A 23667-nucleotide genomic window follows, 5' to 3' on the forward strand; every position below is an offset into this window, starting at 1 on the left:
CGCTGCCCTGCGGCGGTAGGCGCCGCTTCCTTGCGGCGGCAGGCGCCGCTGCCCTGCGGCGCCTCTGCCCGTGGGCTGCCAGCCCCGCCGGCAGCAAGCCTGCTGCAAGCAGGCCGCCGGCCGGCTGCTGCAGACGCAGCCCCTGTGCTGCCCGCCTTCGGCTGCGCTTCACGCACGCAGATCGAGTAGGCGCAGCCCCTGTGCTGCCCGCCTTCCGACGCAGCCCCTGTTGCTGCCCTTTCTCGCTTTTGCGTCAACGATTTTGACGTCAATATTCTTCGTAAACACAACACACGCAGTTCAAAACCAATCATTCGCACGAACAACCTGGCTCTGATACCACTGTTGGGAAATCATAGGGGCGACATCACATGCGCAGTGGAAGAACAAGAAAACAAAATCTCCGATTCCCAAAAAGATGTTTCTCGTCGTGTGAAGATTGGTGCGCAAAATCCGCGAAACTCAAAACTGCGTATAGAGTAGATTGTGTTACCTAAGGAGATCGTATATTCCTGTTTCCTTGTAGATCCTTAGGAGAGGGTGAAGGAGGTCAAGCGTCCTCCTCTCTAGCGGTGATCCACACAGCAGGGTTGCGATGACAGCCTATGAGGCTCTAAATCCCTCATATTTATAGAGGTCCCCTGTCAAACCCTAATGGGTCCTCCCCTAGTGGGTATTGGATCTGCATCCAATAAGACAAGGGCTCCGTCGGATATCTCATATCCGAACCTCTACTCATCGCAATACCTACCATATGTGTGTGACCCTCTAGGCCCAATATCGAGCTGGCCGTGAGTCATACCCGTCAAAACTCCTTCTAACTCAGTGAATTATTATCTCTGTAATAATTCACTTGACTCATGGACTACGGACATACTAGGCCACTACGCCGTAGTCCCCAAACGATACAGGGGAATCCAATCCATTGGACCTGTCTGTCCTCAGTTACCATGTACCTATAGTCCCTCATCCATCTAATATCCCAGAGACCGTATATCGAGCATGGTGCTGTCAGACCCATACGGTTTCTACTCGAGTCTCGCTCTAATCGGATTCTCCCGGAGAACTCTTTCTCTCTCAACCCGAATGACCCTGGCCAGGGATTTGTCTGAGCAAGAACACATGGGATATTCCTCTCATGACGCCGAGAGTGGATGATCCTCTATCGACACTCAATAGCCCTCGTAAGGTCGACTACCACTCCCAATGACCATCTGTACTAGATCTGGGACAGCCAAACCTATAAGTCTGGTATCAAAGAGTGGAGCACTCATACAAGACATCCTTGGTGTCTCAAGTCTAAGGACCAGATACACCACTCGGACTACGGAATCGCTGTCTGACAATAAGGCATCATTAACCATCCATCATTCCGTAAGCGGATCAATCAGTGAACTCATTCTCCAATGAGCACCTGTACTGTATCCCTAGTGTCCCTACACAAGCAGCTATGAGACCAACTGCATCCATCATGTGGACGGGTATACAGCACACCAGTCTATCCGGTTATCACGATGTCCCTCTCGAGTAACCTATGACCGGGATTATTTAGGATATGTGTTTAAAGGTGAATCGATCTCATTATCGTGATCTCATCACGATCCGATTCCCATTGCACAAATCCAAGGACATCACAATATATATATGCACATATGTAATAGTTATAAAGTGATATACGCCAAAATATAATAAGCAAAAAGATTCTGTATCAAGTCACACGTGCCATCACTCACGTGCTTGGCTTGCTGGGCACCTATGACTAGCACTTTTCCCTTATGTGGAGGAATATTTCCGTTCGGGACGAGTTCAAGGCTGGGAGAGGGGGCCTCGATGTCGATGGGTCGGATTTGTCCAACCTACGCCGAGACGCAGCGGGTTGCTGCTGCCGGGGCGGCTCCGGCTTGATCCTCTTGTGTTCCTCGCGTCTCCTGGCCGTCCATGCCTCCGCGGCGACGAACTGGCTCGCCCGTTGGAGCATCTCGGGTACCGTCGGGGGAGGTCGCTCCACTAGAGACCAGAAGAACCTGGAGGGCCGCAGGCCTATCATGAATGCCTGCATCAATAGAGAAGGGTGAGCGTCCGAGAGCCCTCGGATCTGCGTCGTAAAACGGTTCACGAAGTGGGAGAGGGGCTCGTCCTCCCTTTGGTTGAGTCCGAGGAGCAACGCCACGGACGGCTTCGGACGGGTGTAGGCGAGGAAGTTGAGCTCGAAGTCTCGGGCGAGCTGATCGAAGGAAGAGATGGTCCCTGTCTTGAGGCCGCTGTACCATGCGTGAGCCGGTCCCCTCAAGGTCGTTGGGAACGCCCTGCACATCAAGGCGTCAAAAGTCCCATATAGCACCATTTGGGCGCGAAACGCGGCTACGTGATCCGCGGGGTCAATGGCGCCGTCATAGGCGTCCAGGGATGGGAGCCGGAAGTGTGGTGGAATCACTTGGTCTTGTATTTCGGGTGCGAACGGGGACCCTTGGTATCCGTCCGCTCCGAGTTCCCCCTTTGACTTGCGAACCTCCTGTTGTACTTCATTGAGGCGTTGATTGAAGAGGCGCAACTAGGCTCGTAGGGCGTTCGTCGAGTCCGCGGATGGCACCTCAGGCTCCGGGCGACTCGACGTGTCTTCCGCCTCTCGGTCCTCGAGCTGGGCTGTTTGGTTTCGAGGCAAAATAGGGCGCTCGGGGAGTGGCGCGTGCATCCAGGCAGGGGGCTCACGCTGTTGCAAAGGCTGGGTTGCATGTGGGGGCGTCGGCTGGGAGACGAGTGGGATGATAGTTTGCACCATGCCCGCTAGTGCTCGGACTTGGTGAGCGAGATCGTGGAAGGCTTCGGGCGAAACAGGCGACGGGCCGACGGGGGCGTCGGGTGGCGACAAACCTGGGTCGTTGAACAGCCGCCAGTAGCGCTCCGACGTTGTGGCGGGGCGTTCGTCTCAGAGTTCATCACGCAGGGGATGATCTTTTGGGGTGCTGACTGGACGCGACCCCATGGCTGCAGGTTCGCCAGAGTGGATCTGCTGATCGTTCGACATTCGGGCCCTCCTTCTAGCGCCAAAATGTTGCGGGAAACAACTGTATGCCATGGCCTCGGGGCCGACGCGGCTTGGTTCGGGTCCGAATGCGCGGGGATCCAGCGCGACGCTCCTCGGGGCAGTTGGGGTGGCCGGTCACGGTGGTCCGGATGGGATGTAGCGTGGGGGTGAAGCCTCGCCGCGGCGCCTGGAAGGTGCGACCTTGCCTTCGTTCCTGCACACAGGTCGGGTCGGAAGCTCGGCCCGACCCCTCCGACAATCAAGTCAGATGATGTGGAAGGGAGTTTTTCCCGTGAAGAAGTGTCCCCCCCTTTCGTTTAGAACTCGGGGGTATTTATAGGGTATTTCAGTGTTACCTGATGTGCTTGCCTGCGGGAGGCAGGATCGTACCTCTGATGGCGTCTGACACTACTATTGACGTTGCGTGGAGAACCGAACTGTCGTAGGGTATGGGTGAGGGTCGGTCGTCATCCTCCCCTGCCTCGGTCAAGCGCGCGGGGTCAGAAGTCGTTGCCTGAGAGCGGATGACGTCAGCGCGTGTCAAGTCAGCGTTATTGCCCTCCTCGTTGGGCAGAGTGGCGCCCAGGTGAGGTCGACGTCATGACACGTCATGACACGTCATGCCGCCATTATTACCCCTATCAATATCCATATGATGGAGGCGGTTGGTTCCATAGTTGCTCATGTGGGGGACACTAGGTATATAATACAAGTGCTCATTGAAGAATGAGTTCACTAATTGATCTGCTCACGGAATGTTAGATAATTGATGATATCTCATTGTCAAACAATGATTTTGTCATCCTAGTGGTATCTAGTCCATATATTTGAGACACTAAGGATATCCTATATGAGTACTTTACTTTTTGATACCATACTTATAGGTCGGGATGTTTGATAAGACCCTAAAGTCTTATCGTCGTTCTGATACCAATTGATAAGACCCTAAGGTCTTATCGTGGAAGAAGGGGAGAAAAGGGAATGATAATGATCGCTTCGAGGGGATCGACCTCCTTGATCGCTTCGAGGGGATCGGCCCTCCTTGATCACTTTGAGGGGATCAGCCTCCTAGAGTTTGTCCACAGAATGTAATAACATTTGATTGATTGATTCCTTAAAAAAAGGGTTACATCACTATTTATAGAGTTCCACCTAGAGTCCATCAGAACTTGAACTCTAATAATAAATAAATATTAAATAAACCTCTACTTGACTCTAACTAAATCAAACCGACTCAATAAACAACTGAACTAAATAGACTCGATAAACATTATTCAAAAGCTTAGAAAAAGGGTCCTAACAATTCCTCCCTCTTCAAATCAGCTTTGTCCTCAAGGCTGAGCAGCATCAATCTCGGGGAGCTTCTCTTTCAGCACTTCAGTCATAGGCTATCTGCAACGCATCACAACCCATTGATTAAGTAAGTATTGTATCCACTTTTTGATAGTGTAAGCAACAGGTCGATCTTTCAGTGTAGTAATCGTTACAAGAAACTTTTGGCCCTGTATAATCAATTTTATCTTTGAACCTTTGTTATCACAAGTGAAAATCCATCCATCAATGATCTTTACTTCGAATCTGTCATAGTCTTCAATGTGGTGGGCTAATCGATCAACAGTCTCACTGTCCATAAAATTGTTAGTGCTACACGTATCAATCAAAATAGTGACAGGCTGATGCTTCAAAGTTCCTATGATTTTTATAGTTTGTGGGTTAGTATAGCCAGCCAATGCATGCACTGTATGTGTGATGACTTTAATATCTTCATTAGTTTCCACACCTTCATAATTCGAGTCCAACTCTTCTACTTACGGTTCCTCTCTAATTGGCTCAATCATTAGATGTTGCCTTTGTTTACATTGGTGCTCCATACTCTACTTTTCATCATAGTGCAAACCCCTTGCTGATCTTTCCTTGCTAATTTTTTCTCATGTAGATATGCAAATGAGATCGCAGCTATCATAGTGCGGGGTTGACGATCCTTAACTTCACACTGGATCTCCGGATTATGCCCTTTAATAAATGTATCCAGAAGCTGTCGTTCCGATTAATCCCTAGCTTGATTTGACAATCTTTCAAACCTACTCTGATATTCCAAAACTATAGAAGTTTGAAAAATTTTGGCGAGCTGGCCATCAACATTCTCATATTTGGATGGTCTAAATCAAACAAGAAGCCCTCTTTTGAACTTCTCCCACGAAAGAACTCCGTAAATAGTTTCATACAAATCGTACCACTAGAGTGCATCTCCATCTAGCTGGATTGAGGCTATTTCCATCTTGGATTCTTCTGGAGTTCTGTGAAAATGGAAAAAATTTTCTGCCCTAGAGATCCAACTGGTCAGATCTCCATCTTTCCATCTCGAAAATTTCACCTTCATGTGTAAGTAGTTTGTGTCACAATCTTGGGGCCTTTTTCCTATATTTTTATATCTGTGCAACGTAGAACTTGAGCTCCCACCTTGTTGAAATTTACTAATGCTCCTCAGTAAGTCCTTTTTGAAATCATTAAGTATTTCTTGCAACCTGTTCTCAATTCTAATTTCCAATGCTTCCATTTGTACTTTCATTGAGTTATTGGTGGTCATTTCGTAAGACTGCATATCAGTAATCTCAACTCTTGTTTCAGATGTCAAGACTAGGGCATAAATCACTGCTCTACTCGGTGTTGTTGTGATGCAATCGGTGGTAGCACTATTGGAATGAAGGGTTGCTGCGAGGATGCAGGGATGTAGCTACATTCGCTGCATGGGAGGCAACGATGCTTGCTGTGGTCGCTGCGTGGAGGGATCGCTACTACTGAGGGCTGGGAGGCAGCGATGGTGGTGCGACTGGGGGTAGCGTCGCCAAGGGCCTGTCACTACGGTGGTTGCGACGGTGTGGATGGAAGGCAGCGTTGCTCTATCTCTACCACACTACGGAAGGAGGCATTGATGACGCCGAGGGATCGCGTGCGATTAAGGATGCGACGGTGCCGTTGAAGCGGCCGAGGTTGAGAAGAGGAGTTGGTGCATTCGTTGCCGAGGTTGAAGCGGCCGCACAAGAGCTTACTGCGTATGTTGTTGGAGAGCGACTGCGATGGCATTGTCGAGGTTTAGGCTATAGTGGAAAATAGGAATCAACGGTGGCAGGCTGGGCGGCGAGTGCCGTCGTCGCTGGCTGGGCAGTAGCGGCGACGGTGGTGGCAACCGGCGTTTGCAGCAGCAAGAGGATTGCCCTGTTTCGGTCACCAAGGGGGCAGAGCAAGGGGAAGTGGTGGCAGTCATTCTCGCCCGAGCCAGGGGGAGCGACGGCTGGGAGGCGAGCGACAGTCGCCGCACGGTGGTGGGTCGGTTGGAAGGTGACGGCGCTTGAGGCGTGGCTGCGATCGACGAGGGGCTACGGCAATAGAGGAAGCTTTGTTTCTACAACCGCCGCAAGGAGGGGCTACGGCAACCGGCGGCTGCAACTGCGGTGCCAGCGGTCCTTCTCGCTCGAGCGAGATGGGGACACGAGGAGGAGAGATCGCTGGCTGGGTGATCAAGCGACGACGAGGCGGTTGGGAAAAGTGGTGGTGACGCGGCTGGGAACAAGGGCAATCCGTGAGTTGCTCTGTTTCGGTCGTCGCGAGGAGGTCGACAACCGACGGCTGCGGTTGCGACCCAAGGGGAGGCGGGCGGCGGTGGAGAGGCAGTGGTGGTGGCGTGGCTGGGAGTAGTGTCTGTTAGGATCGGAGCGGCACTAAGAGGGGGGGGTGAATTAGTGCAGCGGTAAAGTGTGATAAACTTTTGACGATTTAAACACTTTTGGAAACTTCGTACGATAAAAGTAATGTTTTCGTTTGAAACCGTTTCGATTGCGTTTTAACTTGAAGAGATAAGTAAGATGGAGACAAAGAAGTAGAGCATTAAAGTGCAAATGGTTTGCAGTAATGTAAATAACAATAAGTAAATGCAAACCAGAGATCACGCCGATTTTACAGTGGTTCGGTCAAATGACCTACATCCACTTGCGAGGCCCCTCTTCGATGAGGCTCCCACCTTCCACTAGCAAATCTCTTGAAATGGAAGGGCAAATACCCCTCTTACAACTTTTTACAAGCGGTTCATTCTCATACAGATTTTCAGCAAGAAAGAAGGAGATGAACACTAGCAAATTGAAAACAAGACTAGCAAAGACTTTTCTAAGACCTTTCTCTCAAACAATTGATGCTCAAAAAGTTGTAATCTCAGCTGAGATTTGAGGGGTATTTATAGGCCTCAAGAGGATTCAAATTTGGGCTCCAAAATTTGAATTCTCTTTGGGTTCCCGATGCTAGCGGTGCCACCGCCTATCAGTGGCGGTGCCACCGCTTGTCACTATCAGACATTGATAGTGCTGGGCGGTGCCACCGCCCAGTCAAGCGGTGCCACCACCCAGCTCTCAGGTGCTGGGCGGTGCCACCGCCTAGGCCAATTCAGCTCACTGGTTGGGCTCCAAACTTGGCCCAAACCAGTCCGAACTCGGGCCCAATTGGCCCCTACTTGGGTTATAGGATTAACACATAATCCTAACCCTAATTAACGTACTAACTACGAATTTAAAGACATTTTCTAAGCTATTACAAAGTCCGTAAGTCAAGACTTCTTCCGGCAAACTTCCGACGGTCTTCCGATAAACTCTCGGAAACCATTCTGCGGACTCCCGGCAAGCTCCTAGACTTCACGATTTGATCTTGGTGAGTTCCAACGAGCTTCTGCGGTAAGCTCCGATCTTTCTCGGTGAGCTCCGCGAACTTCCAACGAACCTTCCGGTGAGCTTCCGAAAAACCCTTCGGCAAGCTCCCTACTCATTCTCGGCTAGTTCCGGCAGCATTCCCGACGAACCTTCGGACTTCCGTCGAACTCTTGAACTCCCAACGAATCCTTTGCGCTTGACTCCAGCACTTTGTTTCGCTTTATGTCTTCATCGTTATCATAGTTAATCCTGCACACACAAACTAAAACTCAACTCCGATCTAGACAATTATTACAACGCGAATTGACATTCTGTTGCCCGGCACGTCAATGGTTGGCGCTTCGTCCGATTCTTCGGTGCATCGTCCTCTCTTGTGGCTTGTTGCCCAATCGGCAGTTGACCTCCGCAACCTTGATATCCTTGGCGCAATTTCACTCTCCTTGGCCCGATGCCCGACGTCCGAAGCATTCAGCCATCCAATATCCTGACGTGATCTCTTCCGACGCAACGTCAATTCCTCCTGCGTCAACTGTCTAAACCTGATCGAGTAGACCTGCATCGCTCAAAATGCAGTTTAAATCATAAACACATATCAAGTGGTTTCATCATCAAAATACGAGATTCAACAATCTCCCCCTTTTTGATGATGACAACCACTTGATGACGGAGTTAACCTTAACTCCCGGAGTTTAAACAAACTCCCCCTATCAATATGCCATATTGATAGAACCTTGAATTCAAACTGAATTCAAGTCATTGCAATATTCATCATGAATACTTGCAACACATCATCATGAACATATGCATAAACTTATGCATATCATGTCATCAACATACTTCTCCCCCTTTGTCATCAACAAAAAGGAGAAGTACAACTATTCTTTGTGTTTGTAATATAAGTTCAACTCATTGCATGAAAAACATAATATTAAGTTTTATCATCATGCAGTTTTGAAGCTAGAAAATTTAGCAAGTAATGCATCATGCTTAGGACATTCAAGCTATCAAGTTTTAGATATGCAAGTTTTACAGCATACAAGATAGCACTTTTGGTAATGTTCAAGATAGTAAGTTCTACATCATGCAAGCTAGCAATATTGAGATGTTCAAGAAAGCAACTCTTGCTTCTTGAAATATGCAAATTTGTCAAGTTTTGCTAGATGTGCAAGTTAGCATTTTTGCCTCTTAAGATAGGAAAGATAGCACATTTGCTTCTTTTGAGATAGCAACTTTTTGCTTCTCTTTAGACTACAAGCTAGCAATTTTTACGATATGTAAGTTTCACAATATACAAGCTAGCAAAAATTTCGAAAGCAAATGCAAGATAGCTTTCTTGTGTAAGCTCATAATTCTTGCTTCCTATTGCAATGTGCAAGTTGCAAGTTTTGCTTCTTGAGATAGGCAAGATAGCACTTTTGCAATTTTTGTTTCTTAAGATAGGCAAGCTTGTGATGTTCAAAATAACAAGCTCTTTCTTCTAGAAGTGCCATTTTTGCTTTCTTTGCAAAGTGTAAGCTAGCAAAATGTTTGAAAAAGTGATCAAGTTTTGCAACATACAAGCTAGCAAAAATGCCAAACTAGCAAGAGATAATGTTTTACATGAGGCAAGCAAACAATTTGGCAAATGTTACATTTGCATCTCTCTTTTGAGAAGTGCAATTTTTGCTTTCATCTTGAATTGTGCAAGCTAGTTAGTTTGCCTCTTTTCATGATGTCAACGCTAGAAATTCTTGCTCCCCTTTTGTCATTGTCAAAAAGAAGGGAAGACCCTTATATCAATTTTCATATTATGACAAAGGTAAGTATCATTCTTATTTGTGCATCATTATATATTCAAATTAAAACATACACAATTTCAATAACCTTATTTTTCATACACGATACCGAAAAATAAATCAATCATCATTAATAAGCATATCATACATGATACTCAAACATTAAAAATTTCAAGCATTTATCAACATGTTGATCATGATACCAAACATTCATCATTTAAAGCATTCATGATACACATCATATGCAATAAATACATCATGTACATCATTATCATAAGTATTGCATACATCATTTTAACTTTATGAATATTTCATCATTGCATGCATCATACCAAAACATTTCAAGCCATGCAAGCCATAAATACAAAGAAATCATGTCATGAAGGATAAAATCATTTGAATACCAAAAGACATGATTCATATAGTAAATATCTTTTTTTAATAAAATATCAAGAAAAATCATAGGAGTACAAAGAAGAGATCTTGTTTTAAAAGAAAAATCAAGTAATAACTCCAAGAACTCACAAGGAAAAATCATGATTCATTTAGAAAATCTCCTCTCAAGAGAATATCAAGTAAAATCGTAGAAGATCGATTAATGAGAAATTTTGATTTATAATAAAATCTCATGTATCGAATGTCGAGAAATCAAAATGATGATTTATATAAAAAAAATATCACAAGTTATATTCAAGAGAAATATCATCATTCATTTTCAACTTATTCAATTTGTCACATCAATATTTCTTAGATATGCATGATACCAAAACATGGTTTTAAATCTTTAACATATAACATGCATAAATTGAAAGGAGAAGGGAAGAATTCAAACGTACAAAGATTTCAACCATCTCATAAACAAATGTAAGACCAAGTCATGAATCCAAAATTCCATGAATCAAAATGATCATCAAAGGTAATCTCATGTTATTCCAAGAAATCAATATCATGATTTTGATAAAACTCATTTCAAATTTAAATCATCAAAATTATCAAAATATCAACATTACTTTCAAGAGATTCAAAATGGTATACATAGATTTATCATAATAAACATCAAGATCAATAAGATAGAGAAAAATAAATTTTCAAGGAAAAAATATTTTCCTCTTTTTAGTTGTTTCAATTCATATGATTTTATTTCACTTATACCAAATAAAAACATGTATAATGTTTAAAACCGAAAGTGTAAGATTTATTACAACAAAGATTAATAAGGCACTTTCATTATGGTAAAAATCAATAATCCATAAATCACAAGATTCATATGCATAATTTTGAAATTTATTAAGCATGATCATTATGCATGACACTAAAACATGGTTTCAAAATGTTTAATATTTTCATTACATCATTATGCAATGGTTTCATTGAACATAATTTTGAATGATTCTTATAGATAACTAAAAACTTCTTTAGTTTTAATTTATGTGATTGACTTTATATTAGCATGCTCAAGTTTTGTTCTTATGTCAAAAACATACATCATGTTTGAAAACCAAAGACAAGATTTAAAAAAAAATATCATCAAGCCTTCCATATAAAAACCATGCATCATCATTGAAAGTTAATATGGAAATCATCAAAATACACATTCTTGCTTCTCAAGCACATATATATGATTATTTAAATCTAACATTTTATTCTATTAACATAAAACATACAATTTTCAAGAAAAATAATTATTCAAAAGAAAAGAGAAAATGCATCATGGAAAACATCAAGTAATTTCAAAATAATTCAAGAGAGTTGAGTTACTTACCTTGTAGTCGAAGCCCGTCGAAGCCCAATTCTCCGTTTCATCTTTGGAAGTTCTTGATTCATCCTTGGTTGCCTTCCTCTTCTTTGGCCTCTCCCTCCGTTCAATTTCATTGTTTATTTTAGATTTTTGTTTAATAAACTTATTAAGATTTAGTGTTCGAAGTTCAAGTTCATCATTGTCCTCATCACTTGAGTCATTGCTCAAGTGGTATTCATTTGTCCGGGGTTCCAAATCCTTCCAGTTCTTTGGAAGGTGGTTCAAGTGTTCATTGTGTTCATCATGTGCATTGCGCACCATTTCATATGTTATCAACAAACCAATTAGTTCTTCAAGTGAAAAAATATTTAAATCTTTTGTTTCTTGTATTGCGGTTATTTTAGAGTCCCACCTTTTTGGAAGGGATCTTAAGATCTTGCTTACGAGATCAAAATTCGAAAAAGATTTACCAAGAACTCTTAGATTATTGACGACATCCGTGAAACGGGTGTACATGTCGCCTATAGTCTCGCTTGGTTGCATTTGAAAAAGCTCAAAATCATGCAATAAAATGTTAACTTTCGAGTCTTTGACTCTACTAGTTTCCTCGTGCGTGATTTCAAGTGTTCGCCAAATATCGAAAGCCGTTTCGCACGTAGAAATCCGATTGAACTCATTTTTGTCCAAAGCGCAAAATAAGGCATTCATAGCCTTTGCATTTAAAGAAAAATATTTCTTCTCCAAATCTGACCATTCGTTCATCGATTTAGAGGGAAGTTGAAAACCATTTTCAATGATATTCCATAAATCCAAATTCATAGAAATCAAGAAAACTCTCATTCAAGTTTTCCAATAAGTGTAGTCCAATCCGTTAAACAACGGTGGACGAACAACCGAAAAGCCCTCTTGAAAGCCATGAAGAGCCATTTCTCTCGGGTGTAAATCCGAAATGAGAAATACTGGGCTCTGATACCAATTGTTAGGATCGGAGCGGCACTAAGAGGGGGGGGTGAATTAGTACAGCGGTAAAGTGTGATAAACTTTTGACGATTTAAACACTTTCGGAAACTTCGTACGATAAAAGTAACGTTTTCATTTGAAACCGTTTCGATTGCGTTTTAACTTGAAGAGATAAGTAAGACGGAGACAAAGAAGTAGAGCATTAAAGTGCAAATGGTTTACAGTAATGTAAATGACAATAAGTAAATGCAAACCAGAGATCACGTCGATTTTACAGTGGTTCGGTCAAATGACCTACATCCACTTGCGAGGCCCCTCTTCGATGAGGCTCCCACCTTTCACTAGCAAATCTCTTGAAATGGAAGGGCAAATACCCCTCTTACAACTTTTTATAAGCGGTTCACTCTCTTACAGATTTTCAGCAAGAAAGAAGGAGGTGAACACTAGCAAATTAAAAACAAGACTAGCAAAGACTTTTCTAAGACTTTTCTCTCAAACAATTGCTGCTCAAAAAATTGTAATCTCAGCTGAGATTTGAGGGGTATTTATAGGCCTCAAGAGGATTCAAATTTGGGCTCTAAAATTTGAATTCTCTTTGGGTTCCCGATGCTGGCGGTGCCACCGCCTGTTAGTGGCGATGCCACCGCCTGTCACTGTCAGACATTGATAGTGCTGGGCGGTGCCACCGCCCAGTCAAGCGGTGCCACCGCCCAGCTCTCAGGTGCTGGGCGGTGCCACCGCCTAGGCCAATTCAGCTCACTGGTTGGGCTCCAAACTTGGCCCAAACCAGTCCGAACTCGGGCCCAATTGGCCCCTACTTGGGTTATAGGATTAACACCTAATCCTAACCCTAATTAACGTACTAACTATGAATTTAAAGACATTTTCTAAGCTATTACAAAGTCCGTAAGTCAAGACTTCTTCCGGCGAACTTCCGACGGTCTTCCGATAAACTCTCGGAAACCATTCTGCGGACTCCCGGCAAGCTCCTAGACTTCACGATTTGATCTTGGCGAGTTCCAACGAGCTTCTTCGGTAAGCTCCGATCTTTCTCGGTGAGCTCCGTGAACTTCCAACGAACCTTCCGGCGAGCTTCCGAAAAACCCTTCGGCAAGCTCCCTACTCATTCTCGGCTAGTTCCAGCAGCATTCCCGACGAACCTTCGGACTTCCGTCGAACTCTCGAACTCCCAACGAATCCTTCGCACTTGACTCTAGCACTTTGTTTCGCTTTATGTCTTCATCGTTATCGTAGTTAATCCTGCACACACAAACCAAAACTCAATTCCGATCTAGACAATTATTACAACGCGAATTGACATTCTGTTGCCCAGCACGTCATTGGTTGGCGCTTCGTCCGATTCTTCGGTGCATCGTCCTCTCTTGCGGCTTGTTGCCCAATCGGCGGTTGACCTCTGCAACCCCGATATCCTTGGCGCAATTTCGCTCTCCTTGGCCCGATGCCCGACGTCCGAAGCATTCAGCCATCCAATATCCTAACGTGATCTCTTCCGGCGCAACGTCAATTCCTCCTGCGTCAACTGTCTAAACCTGATCGAGTAGACCTGCATCGCTCAAAATGCAGTTTAAATCATAAACACATATCAAGTGGTTTCATCATCAAAATACGAGATTCAATAGTGTCACCAATGATCGCCGAGGAGGAGAGGTCGAGCGACTGCGCTGCGACGCAAGGGGAGGCGGGCGGCGGTGGAGAAGGAGGCAGTGATGGTGGCTCGTGTGGGAGACGACGGGTGGCAGTGGCCTCTGGCCAGGAAGCAGGGCGATGGTGGGCGCTGGCCGGAGAGCAGCAGCGGCGGGTGGGCTGGCCAGAAGCAGGGGACGCAGGGGTGGCTGCGACTTCTTCTACCTCTCTTGTTTCTTCTTCTTTTTTTTTTTTTTGAATGACATGGGGGCAGCGAGGAGGGCGAGCGGTGGTCGAAGGTCACTGGCCGGGGAGGAGCAGCGACGGTGGTTGAGCGACCGAGGAAACAATGACGACAGTGGAGAAAGAGTTGCCTTGTAGTGGTGGTGGGGAAGAGGGAAGCAAGGCTGCGGTGAGTTGCGCCAAGGATCGTTGCTCTGATACCAAATGATAAGATTTTAAAATCTTTTTGTCACTCTGATACCAATTGATAAAACCCTAAAGTCCTACACCTTCTCGGATTCGATCATCTCCTCGATAGTTGTGGATGTAGTTGTGCTACATCCACCTCGGTCTGATCACGAGGCATGATCTCTGTGTTCGAGGTCAAAATCGTAAATGCGTTCCACGGATCTCACACAACAAGAAGTAGAAGCATTTGTTAATGAAGAAGCCTAAAGTATTATTCCAATTCTGCCCTTGGAATGCGGTCGTTCGAAAGGTGAGGCCTCTTCCCTCCTCGCGACGGACGCCCGCCGTTGACGACTAGCGCGAGAAGATCCCGATCTCTTCTTGCGGCTAAGGCGTTTCTTCTACAGGTTCTTGGGATTGTGGGGACGTGCAACCGTGGAGCGTTTCATCTTGGTTTGAATGCGGATTTGAGGACTTTGAGACGGAAACAGGAAGAAACCCTAAGATGAAGCCTTCCTCCGGAGTGATCGAGATATCGGAGTACGCCAAGAGGCTCGACGTGGACAACCAGATCTCTCTCCGTCACTACTACCGGATTGCCCATAATCTTCTCAAACAGGTTCTCGTCATTTCCCGGATCATCTACGCCTTATGAATCTTGTATATATATCGGATCTTTCTTGCTTTCCGTTGGCAGTTCTTGGTACATTTCGTCTGAGTAACTCGTTGTGGTCTAGATTGAGGCAAGATATGTTGTTCTTGATCGATGATGCAAGATGAGGCTAATCCGGACATTTTAGTATCCCCGACTTGTTCATATTTGTGAAAGAACTCTGATGCTTAGATCTTCTTTTTCACGGACTTGTTGTTTGTCTAATGATGTGGTCTAACATGAGACGTCATTGAACTATTGATATGTCGTTGCTATTGATTACGCTATGCGTCTTTGGTTAGAAAGCTGGGAGGTTATTGGAGGGAATAAAAAGTTCTTTGGATGTCATAACTACAAGTACTCATAAACAAAGTGAAAAGACTCCTCTCAATTGATATGAAAGAATCAATTATTTAAAATAGGTTTTTCTTTCCAGGAACAACGCGCAATCTCTGGGAGTAGATGTAAAAGAGCATATTTGTTTAGCGTAATCATAATAACTTCTTTCAAAATGTTTGAAAAACCCTCCTCCCTCTTGTTTTTGGTTCTTCATTATATTAACTGCTTATAGTCGTTACAGTCTTACAGACACACTGACACATTGAAAGTGTTGAGAACTCAGAATTGGTGTATAAGACACTAAGTTGTGGAAGAACTTAAATACCAGCATTTTGAAAAGAGGGCAATCATTTGACTAGTTTTTCAATAAAACACTGCTTCAAAAGCTTGGTGCCCGATGCATTGTATAATATGTGGCCATTCATCAGTTTTAGGTGATGTTCTGAATTGGTTTTGTAAAACAAGGGAATCAAGTTTTTAGGGTTTATTTAGGACATCCAATGTGCAATCTGCTACTTAATGGATTAGCTTGTTTGTTATATTTGTTAAGCAGTGTTGCAGTTGAAGTATGAGCATGTGGTGCTATCTTTTGCTTTCTGAAAATTCAGTACATTCTTTCCATGGTGATTCCAACTTTCTTCATCTTTTTCTTGAAATTATTTTCTGTGTACTAGATCTACCATATTCCAGTTAATGGTCATGTAATTTGATGTTTGAATACAGAGATATTATAATTAAGGTCACAACTCCTGATTCTGCCTGATGATTGGGAAATGTGCTACCAATGTCTTTAAAACCTCAAGCAAGGTGCCAACCAAGCATACTAATCAGGCAAAACAATATTGATTTATTTATTTTTATTGCCTTGTAACTAGACTTCATGTAACTCAGAAAATAATTTGGTGAGCATATTGGAGACAAAAATCTTGTCACCGCCTAAGGAGCTGTGTATCTTCCACTCGTTTTCTTGTAGCTTGTGATCTTTATCTGCATGTGTATTATCTACCCTTTTTTACCTTTGTTCTTCATATATGGATTTCTTTTCCTAGATTATTGATATTGAGCCATACTTCTCTCTTGTGACATTTGGTTGCTGTTTTATTGGATATGAATAAGCACTTCTATAGACCATATCATGTTTTGCATATTTTGATAATTGCTCTCATCAATAGACTGATCATTTCGTGCTTCTTGTAAGATTTCTTAAATCAGATTTCAATAATTGGCACGAGAGACTGTTTATTCCCTCAAGAGAATAATTTCTTCATCATTCCTATATTTGTAATATGCTTATCATTTAACTTTCCAGAAAGAATGTTAGTTATTCTGCAAGATTACGTATATTGTATGCATTAGAGTATTGGCAGCTGATGGTTGTAGATGTCATTGCTTTTCATTTATGAGAGAGCATTGCTGCTTTTTGTTTGATATTGTTACTTATTTTTATCATATGGTGTTTATCTCTCTCTTTTATACCCTTCTGTTTGTTAATATTTAAGGGGATAATTAGTTAAATTATAGTAAAAGATTTGCGTCATATTGTCTATACTAGTATGAATTGTATTTTGGAACTTGTTTCCGGTAAGGGTTATGTTTATCTTGCTTGCAATGATTGAGACATGTCAGGTACTATTGCATTTTTCAATTAAGAATAATCTTAAGGAATTCTTTTTCATCACTTTTACTTCTTTATCTGCTTGGTGCTCTACCTAGTTCACAGTTGATTGCTGATCATATGAATGTATTTTTTCCAATTTTAGTTATTATGTTGACAGAGGTTTAATTATTTTTTTCTTAATTTTTAAATCTTGATCCACTAAATTATTGGCTTAGTGCAGGCAGACATTTATTGGAGCGAAAAGAATATTATTGATCTTTTTGTTATGCTACTGAGATTTTCAAGGTCAGGAATTGTTTGATAGTATCTTAATTCATTCGTTTGAAATGTACTTTAACTCATAACTAGGAATTGGTTCTTGAAAGTACCTATGCATTTGTACGTTATGTGGACACAAGTGTTCATATTACTTATGTTTCTTACGTTTTAACTCTACTCTTGTAATGTTAATGGTGGGTCTTAGATTTATTAATGAAGCTTGCTTAGAATACTCTGAGCCATTTTTTGTTGGCTCTTAATGCGACTTGGTTGATCTAGTGGTTACCCTGAAGAAGACCAGTGCTATTTAAGGTCAAATCTCATAACCCTGATGTGTAAATCATGACTTTGACATATGATTATAATATTGATGGTTCATGTTTTGTTGGTAGCACAAACAATAAAAAGAACATTAAGAGCAATAAATTAATGAAATTAGAGGTAAGGGTTCAGGTTGATGTGGAACGGGGATAGCACTCAGCTGCTGGAATGATTCATTTCATGTTTCTGTCGAGCACAACAGGTGTGTCACTGATTCATGAAAGAAAGACAGGCAATTACAAACTCTCTCTTACAATGTACTGCATGTCATCACTTCTTCAGTGGCTGTTTGCAAGTCTACAAGACAACATTTAGCTTCGGCAAGACCACCACCAAATTTAATGCGACAAATGCCTGTACCACTGGCCTAACAACAAAATTGAGAAAATCACACAATTATCATCAACCCAATAGGCTAGAACACCACTCGGAATCAACCTGCTCCATCTGATGAGCCCTATAGTGGAGGCTTATGCCCTTTGACCTCTATTCACTGAGATGACATTTTTAAGCCATAATATGACCTTTACCGGTACCAATGACAGTCAACAACTGTACCTAATGTCAACCAATAGGCTTACCTTCATCAGGGCAGTGGCAAAACATCCACTGTTAGTAGTTGTTTTACCTAACATTTTATGAAAAATGATTGTTCAACATTGAATAGTGTTGTAGCTTTCAGTATTCCTTTTTGTATGTGTATATCTACCTCACTTGTTTATGACTAGAATACTTTTATGAACATATAAGAGAAGGATCGCATATGAAATTTTCAGCTTTTCTTCTTTGTTGTGCTTATTTCATTGCTAAACCTACTTATGTGGAATGAGTATATTTCCTAATGCAGTTTGATTACTGAGACCATACCGTGCCATAAAGACTATCAGGTGGTGCTACAAAATGAAAAACTTTATTTTAGAAAGGTACCTCTGTTTTTTATTTGTCAGTGATGCTTAAACTGTTACACTTGTTATTTTGAACGTTTTGGATTTTTGTTTACCTATTTGATTGGCTTAAAAATCATTCTTTTATGGGATAAAATCATGGATTTGAGATTAGTCTCTGCATGGGGATCCATCTTGTGATGTTGAAATTTGAAACCTTCAGGGGAGATCTTTCTTTGACTTCTGGTACCCTTTAAGCAGAGACTCTTTGATGCCTTGAATGAACTAGAAGCGTTGAAGCCTGACGTACAGCATCTGCTTGAAGAACTGAATAAGAGGAATAGAAGCCAAGTAAATAGATTGGAACAAATTCCACAAGATGGTTCTCTTGATGATTCATTTGAGCGGCCATCGTTTAGAAGGCATACACTAAAGAATAACATAATTAGCCAGGTATTATGGTCTCTCATTGTGACATAAATGGTTGCTATCATTGTAATTGGTCACTGAGCTTGTCCTGCAAATGGACCAAGATGACCATCATAGGAAGATTGTTTGCATGTCACTGATATATATATTTTACCGCTTGAGATTTCTGCACATCCTTCTCATATATTGCAGGCTCATAGAACAGTTGTGCAAGATGGCTTTTATAGAAGTCCCATTGTTGAGGGACACAAGCTATTGACCAACACTAAAGAAGATCGCTTTCAGAAATTGGAAGGCTTTAGATATAAAGTTTCAAAAGTTTACTTAATTTTGTCAGATGGAATTTTGACTGCCGATGTGCAAGAGCTTGCATTACTGGAGGAAACTACATTGATCACATGCTTATTGATGAAGAGTAGGAAACTGACCAGGCTAGTTTTCAGGGAACTAAAATTGATTTCAGAATTTGTACAGAAAAGGTACAGAAGACAATCATTGACATATTCGGCAATCACATGATGCATATTGTTGCATCTTAATTTATGCCACTTACAAAATCTAGTGTCAATATTAAGACAAGAACTTATAAGAAGAAATAAATCATAATTATCATCAGTCATCATTTGGGTATATGATTCATCTGATGGAAAATTAATCTGAACAAAACTTGCCTTATTCGATACAATCAGGAATTTGCACAAGATTGAAGTAAAATACATGAAATTATATTTAATAATACAATATTTTTTTTCTTTATTTCTGGTTCCACATTTGGTGTTGGCATACCTGTAAAGTTTAAACTTGTATTGACTGAATTCTGTATTATTGTGCAATTAGACGGTGGACCCTGATGTTTGAGATCTTTATATTTACTCTTGACCTGCTATAAATCATGCAGTTCAGGTTATTTTACATAGGAAATAACAGCAAGTGCATTTATTTCTAAGGTCATAATCTCCAGTTGTAAAAAAAAGCATTGGATATTTTGCAGAATTTAGCAGTAAAATTTGCAACATTTCTGTATTGGAAGTGCTCCATTTTTTTATAAGATTGTCATTTAACAATTACATGATATTTTCTCTTTTCATGCTTAGTTCTCTCTTTTGGCATCTTGTAGATCTCTTAGGATCCCATGCCCCAAGGAGGAAACCCTATCAAGACACTCAATCTTGGGTCCAAATGGTCTTCATGGACCATGGCAGCCACCCAGTGTTGATCAAGGGGTATAGTTCTTTTTCATTAGCTTGTTTCATACTTTTCTGATGATAAACACACTTCTTTTGTTGTTGTAGATACAATACCCAAGTAATTTGGACTTGACTCCAATTGAGATACCAAGGTTAAAGCTTTTAAATTCTTTGTTTGATGTAGTTCTTACAGTAGTCCTTATGGATGAATGCTAATGGAGCTTTAAAATAGACTTATCTTGTTATCAAGATTTTTATGCCTAGGCTCTTCAGTATGGTGATAGATGTTATGTTAGTTTAGTTAACTGACAGTATTTTAACTCTTGTCCTGCCTGATTTTACGTCAAATGTATCTTTTTATCTCGTTTTAAATTAATGTGACCTTTCTCACGATTTCTGATTCCTATTAAATAAAATCTAGCTGTAGACTGCACTCGCAAGTTGATTCTTCCTAATATTCAGATATCAGACAATTTCACGTGTTGAAACTGCAAACCATCAGTTTGTGCTGGTTTTTTTTTATAAGTCTAATTAACAGTTTGGAGTAGTGTAATGTGGAACAAATCGTAGGTCTTTGTTTTTAGTGTTAACATGAGGAAACTGAATGCAAAATCAAAGTTGCTTAGCAGTCAATTAGTTAGATGGATAAATTAACATCACTATATTGCCCTGAGTCTATGGAGCTTTGCTATATTCCAGTTGGACATAATTGGCTAGTTCGATTTCAGAACTTGTTATATTCTATATTTAGTTTTTGTTTTGAAATATGTTGTCTATGTTATCCTTTCTTTTTCCTTAATGCAACAGCCTGCTTCAACCAACAGAGAATAAACCTGTGGCTGTGAAGCAAAATGACACTTTAGAGAGTGAAAGAAGTATGCTTGAATTTCTTTCACTGCAAGAGAATGTAACTTGACAGCATGAAGAACAACGTCGAATGATCAACTTGGACGTGTCAGATGTGAATCCTAAGATGGACAATCATCAAAGGACTCTCTCCTCCGCCTACCTTTGCAGAAGTACAAGACGTCGTTGTAGCAGCACAAGTTTCTAAATCCTCAAATCCACAAACTGTTTCTTTGCAGAATGAGCTAATTCGTGCTGAATCTCCTCAAGAAGTTCACATAGTGGGTAGACCAAACTATTTTCCAGAGTTGCTGATGTTTCTTCATTTTTGAAGTATATTTTCCATTGGTGGAGGCATCAGAATCATTTGCATATAGTTAATCTTCTTTTGTTTACTATATCTTTTATGGCAATTATTCTCTCACTGGTGCTTGCAGTCAACAGTTCTGTTGGAAAGCTTTATGAGACTTGCAAAATCAAATACTGTCAGAAATTTAGTAACTTGTGGTGTTCTTGCAGGTTCCCTTGTAAGAGAGAATAGTTTTTGTATCTGTATACAATATAAAATATCCAAGAAACTTTGGTGATTAATTCATGAAGATAATGTTTTGCTTTTGCAGAAAAACAGGAAGTTCTATGTGACAGCTCTTATCATCCCCAAGCAAGTGGCGACATCTAATTCAGTAAGACAGTCGTAGCTGTTTGCATTTTTTGCATGATATGACATAATGGTCTATTCTGATTAATTTTTGTATAATTCAGTGTCAGACAACAAATGAAGAAGAAATCTTCGACTATCAGGACAAGCAGTCACTATTTCCCCTTGGATGGATTCATGTACGTATCTATTAGCAATGACATTCAACTTCCTTTGCTAGCTTTTGAGAGCATTCTGAAAAAAATTAAGTTGCCTACTAAAATTTCCTTCACTATAATATTTTCCCTGCTACTTATTCTTGCATTCTCTTCAGAAAAATTTCTTTGACTATCAACTAGTCTTAACTAATTTGTTTGGTAAATTAAATATTCACAAGAAAATTGATTTTCTTCTCTTAATGGAGGGAAAATTCTTCAAGAAAGGGTGAACATGTTTAAAGGAAACATATGGATGTTGTAGTTAAACAAGGTGATCCGATTAGTATTAGTGATGCAAGGAGAGGTAGAAGAAGATATGAGAAGATTGTATGAAGAATAGTAAATAGAGATTTGAATAATCTTTGATTTAACTGAAAATATTGTCTTGTACAACAAGCACAATCATAGAAATAATATCGATGTAGTCAACCCCAAATGTTTGGGACATCACAACTTGGTTTTGCCGCAATATACCTGTTAATTATTTATTTTCAACATTTTGAATTAATTACTTGGCTAGCTGAATTAATTTCTCAAGATTGGAGATAAGTTTATCATCCTCAATACATTCAAAAATTTGTATGAGACTAAACATGCTATTATATCACAATTAGGTTTAGCATGTAGACCTAGATGGATGTATATAGGATGCAAGGTCAATCTAAAAGGAAAGTGAAAGTTAGATCCATTAGCATCCAGATGTAAAGAAAATAAGATTATCTGATCATAGGAAATGATTGTTAAAAGTTAAAACTATCGTTTTGTCTGAGGTCTCTCTAACCAGGGATGTGGATGGTTTTCAATCCATTAAATAAAATATGTAATTCATCTCCAATCTTTAAATAGTTAGAATTATGGAAAGCTTCGATCGCTTTGGCTTGTCCAGTTCAAAGAAGCGGACTTGCCTGTTCCTAGTTTCTCATATATATTCGTGTTTGTAACTTGGTCCCCTATAGACTCGACATGCATGCAAGGTGTACTGAGATCATTGTCCCTTCTTAGCCACTGAAGTGTTTCCCAAATCCATATGAGTTTCTCATGAAGATCAATGAGGAGACTTGTTATATTTGGTTTTCCAGACTAAAATATGCCGTAACAGTTCTAGTCATGGTGCACAGGTTATGTACAAGTGTATTTAAAATTTGGTTCTTCAGATGAAAACATGTCACAGTGCTTGTAATTACTATGCACACATTTTAGACAAGTGACTTGATGATATTTTGCCAGTTAGTTGCAGGGGCGTGATCACTTTTTACATTGCATTGTTTAATCAGCACACCAGCACTCTAAGAGTGACATCATGATGTTGTGTTGTTTGAAGACTAACAAGGCAATTGTGTCAAAGATACGGAAAAGTACTTGGGTGTACTAACCACAAACATAAAAGGATGATCAATGAACTCTTTTCTTTACTTTGTTTCGATTTTCAAGAACTCTGTATTTTACCTTTATGATACCCTTTTCTCCTAAAGAGAAACAAAGGGGAAACTGTTTGTTTTTCGTATCTGAATCCATGACAAATCAGTTTTTTCTTGTAAAATTCTTGCTGTCATGAATGAGGAACCAGTGATTTTACCTTGTTCACTGATAGACAAACTAACTGCTTTAGACCTCGAGAATGTTTAAGATCTTTAAAGACCGAAAATAACTCAGATCTATTTACAAAAATCCGTCGATGGGGGTTCTGAGCAAGACATGAACCCGTCGATGGGGGTTCAATGCTACTGTTTTCGGTAACAACTGTGAGATAAAGAGCCCTTAACTAGTTTTCTTGTGCATAAAACCCGTCGATGGGGGTTCTGAGCAAGACATGAACCAAAACACCTGTTCATCAACCTTGTGTTGAGGTAATTGTTCATGGTTGGTTATGCTATGTGCTAAGATCAGATCAGCACTATAACCAGTACACTGCGAGTTCAAAGCAAACCGCTATCTATAGAGCCACAGAACCGCATGTGCATGGCATGAATAAATAATCGGCGTGTCAAAGGAGAACACCGTCTTCAGTCATGAATAAATAATTTGATGCAA

The 23667-nt window shown here is 41.2% G+C and overlaps 1 pseudogene; it reads left to right on the forward strand.

Annotated features, from left to right (window-relative positions):
- The first annotated feature begins 14567 nt into the window (after positions 1–14567).
- On the forward strand, positions 14568–23204 carry LOC103994934 (AMSH-like ubiquitin thioesterase 1; annotated as a pseudogene).
- The last annotated feature ends 463 nt before the right edge of the window (positions 23205–23667 follow it).

Source organism: Musa acuminata, chromosome BXJ3-8 (assembly GCF_036884655.1).
Source record: "Musa acuminata AAA Group cultivar baxijiao chromosome BXJ3-8, Cavendish_Baxijiao_AAA, whole genome shotgun sequence".
NCBI classification, from domain to species: Eukaryota; Viridiplantae; Streptophyta; class Magnoliopsida; order Zingiberales; family Musaceae; genus Musa; species Musa acuminata.